Here is a 6,436-nt window from a genome sequence, read left to right on the forward strand (position 1 = left end):
CCAGGATGTACTGGGATGTACTGGGATGTACTGGGAGGTAACTGTTGTGTACTGGGATTGAACTGGGAGGGACCTGGGATGTACTGGAAGGCACTACAATGTGCGGGGATGCACAGGGATGTACTGTGGAGGAACTAGGATGTACAGGCTTGTACTGGGTTGTACCGGGTGGAACTGGCAGGGATTTGAAATGTCCTAGTATCTACTAGGATGTAATGGGATGTACTGGGAGGTAACTGTTGTGTACTGGGAGTGAACTGGGAGGGAACTGTGAAGTACTGGGATGTACTTAGAGGGAACTGGGATGTACTGGGAGGGAACTGGGATGTACTGGGTGGAAAGTGTTGGGAATTGGGATTTACTGGGAGGGAACTGGGATGGACTGGGAGGGAACTGGGATGTAGTGGGACATACTGGGAGGGAACTGGGGTGTACTGGGGTGTACTGGGAGGGAATTGTTATGTACCGAGGGGGAACTGGGATGTACTGGGAGTGAACTGTGAAGTACTGGGATGTCCTTAGAGGGAAGTGGGAGGGAACTTGGATTTAGTGGGAGGGAACTGGGATTTACTTGGAGGAAAGTGGCATGTACTGGGCTGTACTGGAATGGAACTGGGAGTGAACTGTGTGTGAACTGTGAGGGAACTGGGATGTACTGTGAGGGAACTGGGATGTACTGGGACGTACTGGGACAGACTGGGAGAGATCTGGGATGTACTGGGAGGGATCTGGGATGTACTGGGAGGCACTACAATGTGCGGGGATGCCCTGGGATGTACTGTGGAGGAACTAGGATGTACAGGCTTGTACTGGGTTGTACCGGGTGGAACTGGCAGGGATTTGGGATGTACCAGGATCTACTGGGATGTACTGGGATGTACTGGGAGGTAACTGTTGTGTACTGGGAGAGAACTGGGATGTACTGGTAGGGAACTGGGATGTACTGTGAGGACACTGGGATGTACTGGTATGTACTGGGAGGGAAGTGTTATGTACTGAGGGGAACTGGGACGTACTGGGACGTGCTGGGAGGGAACTATGAAGTATTGGGATGTACTTAGAGGGAACTGGGATGTACTGGTAGGGAACTGGGATGTACTGGGTGGAAAGTGTTGGGAATTGGGATTTACTGGGAGGGAACTGGGATGGACTGGGAGGGAACTGGGATGTACTGGGATGTACTGGGACGGACTGGGAGGGAACTGGGATGTACTGGGAGGGATCTGGGATGTACTGGGCTGCACTGGTAGGGAACTGGGATGTACTGGGAGGAAACTGGAATGTCCCAGTTGACACCCACTTCCCTCCCAATGCCTCCCAGTATATCCCAGTTTCCTCCCAGTATATCCCAGTTTCCTCCCAGTACATCCCAGTAAATCCCAGTTTGCTCCCAGTACATCCCAGTACATCGCAGTACATTCCAGTTCCGTTCCTGTACATCCCAATACATCCCCGTTCCATGCCAGTACATCCCAGTTCCCTACCAGTTCATCCCCGTACATCCCAATTCCCTCCCGGTTCACTACCACTTCTTTCCCAGTTCCGTCCCATTACATCCCAGTTCCGTCCCATTACATCCCAGCACATCCCAGTTCCCTCCCAGTACATCCCAGTTCCCTTCCAGTACATCCCAGGTCCCTCCCAGTACTGGGAGGGAACTGGGATGTACTGGGAGGCACTACAATGTGCGGGGATGCCCTGGGATGTACTGTGGAGGAACTAGGATGTACAGGCTTGTACTGGGTTGTACCGGGTGGAACTGGCAGGGATTTGGGATGTACCAGGATCTACTGGGATGTACTGGGAGGTAACTGTTATGTACTGGGAAGGAACAGGGAGGGAACTGGGATGTACTGGTAGGGAACTGGGATGTACTGGGAGGGAACTGGGACGTACTGTGAGGACACTGGGATGTACTGTTATGTACTGGGAGGGAAGTGTTATGTACTGAGGGGAACTGGGACGTACTGGGATGTACTGGGATGGAACTGTGAAGTACTGGGATGTACTGGGAGTGAACTGGGAGGGAACTGGTATGTAGTAGGATGTACTGGGTGGGAACTGGGATGTACCGGGAGGGAACTGGGATGTACTGGGAGGGAACTGGGAGGGAACTGGGATGTACTGGGAGGGAACTGGGACTTACTGTGAGGACACTGGGATGTACTGGTATGTACTGGGAGGGAAGTGTTATGTACTGAGGGGAACTGGGATGTACTGGGAGGGAACTGTGAAGTACTGGGATGTACTGGGAGTGAACTGGGAGGGAACTGGTATGTAGTAGGATGTACTGGGTGGGAACTGGGATGTACCGGGAGGGAACTGGGATGTACTGGGAGGGAACTGGTATGTACTGGGAGGGAACTGGGATGTACTGGGATGTAGTGGGAGGGAACTGGGAGGGAACTGGGATGTACTGGGAGGGAACTGGTATGTACTGGGAGGGAACTGGGATGTACTGGGACATACTGGCAGGGAACTGGGATGTACTGGGAGGGGATTGGGACGGACTGGGAGGGAACTGGGATGTACTGGGCTGCACTGGTAGGGAACTGGGATGTACTGGGAGGAAACTGGAATGTCCCAGTTGACACCCACTTCCCTCCCAATGCCTCCCAGTATATCCCAGTTTCCTCCCAGTATATCCCAGTTTCCTCCCAGTACATCCCAGTAAAATCCAGCTCGCTGCCAGTACATGCCAATACATCGCTGTACATTCCAGTTCTGTTCCTGTACATCCCAATACATCCCCGTTCCATGCCAGTACATCCCAGTTTCCTACCAGTTCATCCCAGTACATCCCAATTCCCTCCCGGTTCACTACCACTTCTTTCCCAGTGCCTCCCAATACATCCCAGTTCCGTCCCATTACATCCCAGTACATCCCAGTTCCCTCCCAGTACGTCCCAGTTCCCTCCCAGTACATCCCAGGTCCCTCCCAGTACTGGGAGGGAACTGGGATGTACTGGGAGGCACTACAATGTGCGGGGATGCCCTGGGATGTACTGTGGAGGAACTAGGATGTACAGGCTTGTACTGGGTTGTACCGGGTGGAACTGGCAGGGATTTGGGATGTACCAGGATCTACTGGGATGTACTGGGATGTACTGGGAGGTAACTGTTGTGTACTGGGAGTGAACTGGGAGAGAACTGGGATGTACTGGGAGGGAACTGGGAGTGAACTGGGAGGGAACTGTGAAGTACTGGGATGTACTTAGAGGGAACTGGGATGTACTGGGTGGAAAGTGTTGGGAATTGGGATGTACTGGGAGGGAACTGGGATGTACTGGGAGGGAACTGGGATGTACTGGGACATACTGGCGGGGAACTGGGATGTACTGGGAGGGGATTGGGACGGACTGGGAGGGAACTGGGATGTACTGGGGTGCACTGGTAGGGAACTGGGATGTACTGGGAGGAAACTGGAATGTCCCAGTTGACACCCACTTCCCTCCCAGTTTCCTCCCAGTATATCCCAGTTTCCTCCCAGTATATCCCAGTTTCCTCCCAGTACATCCCAGTAAATCCCAGTTTGCTCCCAGTACATCGCAGTACATTCCAGTTCTGTTCCTGTACATCCCAATACATCCCCGTTCCATGCCAGTACATCCCAGTTTCCTACCAGTTCATCCCCGTACATCCCAATTCCCTCCCGGTTCACTACCACTTCTTTCCCAGTGCCTCCCAATACATCCCAGTTCCGTCCCATTACATCCCAGTACATCCCAGTTCCCTCCCAGTACGTCCCAGTTCCCTCCCAGTACATCCCAGGTCCCTCCCAGTACTGGGAGGGAACTGGGATGTACTGGGAGGCACTACAATGTGCGGGGATGCCCTGGGATGTACTGTGGAGGAACTAGGATGTACAGGCTTGTACTGGGTTGTACCGGGTGGAACTGGCAGGGATTTGAAATGTCCTAGGATCTACTAGGATGTACTGGGAGGTAACTGTTATGTACTGGGAGTGAACTGGGAGGGAACTGGGATGTACTGGGAGGGAACTGGGATGTACTGGGAGGGAACTGGGATGTACTGGTATGTACTGGGAGGGAAGTGTTATGTACTGAGGGGAACTGGGACGTACTGGGATGTACTGGGAGGGAACTGTGAAGTACTGGGATGTACTGGGAGTGAACTGGGAGGGAACTGGTATGTAGTAGGATGTACTGGGTGGGAACTGGGATGTACCAGGATGTACCAGGATGTACTGGGAGGGAACTGGTATGTACTGGGAGGGAACTGGGATGTACTGGGATGTAGTGGGAGGGAACTGGGAGGGAACTGGGATGTACTGGGAGGGAACTGGTATGTACTGGGAGGGAACTGGGATGTACTGGGACATACTGGCAGGGAACTGGGATGTACTGGGAGGGGATTGGGACGGACTGGGAGGGAACTGGGATGTACTGGGCTGCACTGGTAGGGAACTGGGATGTACTGGGAGGAAACTGGAATGTCCCAGTTGACACCCACTTCCCTCCCAATGCCTCCCAGTATATCCCAGTTTCCTCCCAGTATATCCCAGTTTCCTCCCAGTACATCCCAGTAAATCCCAGCTCGCTGCCAGTACATGCCAATACATCGCTGTACATTCCAGTTCTGTTCCTGTACATCCCAATACATCCCCGTTCCATGCCAGTACATCCCAGTTCCCTACCAGTTCATCCCCGTACATCCCAATTCCCTCCCGGTTCACTACCACTTCTTTCCCAGTGCCTCCCAATACATCCCAGTTCCGTCCCATTACATCCCAGTACATCCCAGGTCCCTCCCAGTACGTCCCAGTTCCCTCCCAGTACATCCCAGGTCCCTCCCAGTACTGGGAGGGAACTGGGATGTACTGGGAGGCACTACAATGTGCGGGGATGCCCTGGGATGTACTGTGGAGGAACTAGGATGTACAGGCTTGTACTGGGTTGTACCGGGTGGAACTGGCAGGGATTTGGGATGTACCAGGATCTACTGGGATGTACTGGGAGGTAACTGTTATGTACTGGGAAGGAACAGGGAGGTAACTGGGATGTACTGGTAGGGAACTGGGATATACTGGGAGGGAACTGGGACGTACTGTGAGGACACTGGGATGTACTGGTATGTACTGGGAGGGAAGGGTTATGTACTGAGGGGAACTGGGACGTACTGGGATGTACTGGGAGGGAACTGTGAAGTACTGGGATGTACTGGGAGTGAACTGGGAGGGAACTGGTATGTAGTAGGATGTACTGGGTGCGAACTGGGATGTACCGGGAGGGAACTGGGATGTACTGGGAGGGAACTGGGATGTACTGGGATGTAGTGGGAGGGAACTGGGAGGGAACTGGGATGTACTGGGAGCGAACTGGTATGTACTGGGAGGGAACTGGGATGTACTGGGACATACTGGCAGGGAACTGGGATGTACTGGGAGGGGATTGGGACGGACTGGGAGGGAACTGGGATGTACTGGGCTGCACTGGTAGGGAACTGGGATGTACTGGGAGGAAACTGGAATGTCCCAGTTGACACCCACTTCCCTCCCAGTTTCCTCCCAGTATATCCCAGTTTCCTCCCAGTATATCCCAGTTTCCTCCCAGTACATCCCAGTAAATCCCAGCTCGCTGCCAGTACATGCCAATACATCGCTGTACATTCCAGTTCTGTTCCTGTACATCCCAATACATCCCCGTTCCATGCCAGTACATCCCAGTTTCCTACCAGTTCATCCCAGTACATCCCAATTCCCTCCCGGTTCACTACCACTTCTTTCCCAGTGCCTCCCAATACATCCCAGTTCCGTCCCATTACATCCCAGTACATCCCAGGTCCCTCCCAGTACATCCCAGTTCCCTTCCAGTACATCCCAGGTCCCTCCCAGTACTGGGAGGGACCTGGGATGTACTGGGAGGCACTACAATGTGCGGGGATGCCCTGGGATGTACTGTGGAGGAACTAGGATGTACAGGCTTGTACTCGGTTGTACCGGGTGGAACTGGCAGGGATTTGGGATGTACCAGGATCTACTGGGATGTACTGGGATGTACTGGGAGGTAACTGTTGTGTACTGGGAGTGAACTGGGAGAGAACTGGGATGTACTGGGAGGGAACTGGGATGTACTGTGAGGACACTGGGATGTACTGTTATGTACTGGGAGGGAAGTGTTATGTACTGAGGGGAACTGGGACGTACTGGGACGTTCTGGGAGGGAACTATGAAGTATTGGGATGTACTTAGAGGGAACTGGGATGTACTGGGAGGGAACTGGGAGTGAACTGGGAGGGAACTGTGAAGTACTGGGATGTACTTAGAGGGAACTGGGATGTACTGGGAGGGAACTGGGATGTACTGGGTGGAAAGTGTTGGGAATTGGGATTTACTGGGAGGGAACTGGGATGGACTGGGAGGGAACTGGGATGTAGTGGGACATACTGGGAGGGAACTGGGATGTACTGGGGTGTA

This window comes from Phalacrocorax aristotelis, unplaced genomic scaffold (genome assembly GCF_949628215.1).
Source record: "Phalacrocorax aristotelis unplaced genomic scaffold, bGulAri2.1 scaffold_39, whole genome shotgun sequence".
NCBI lineage: Eukaryota > Metazoa > Chordata > Aves > Suliformes > Phalacrocoracidae > Phalacrocorax > Phalacrocorax aristotelis.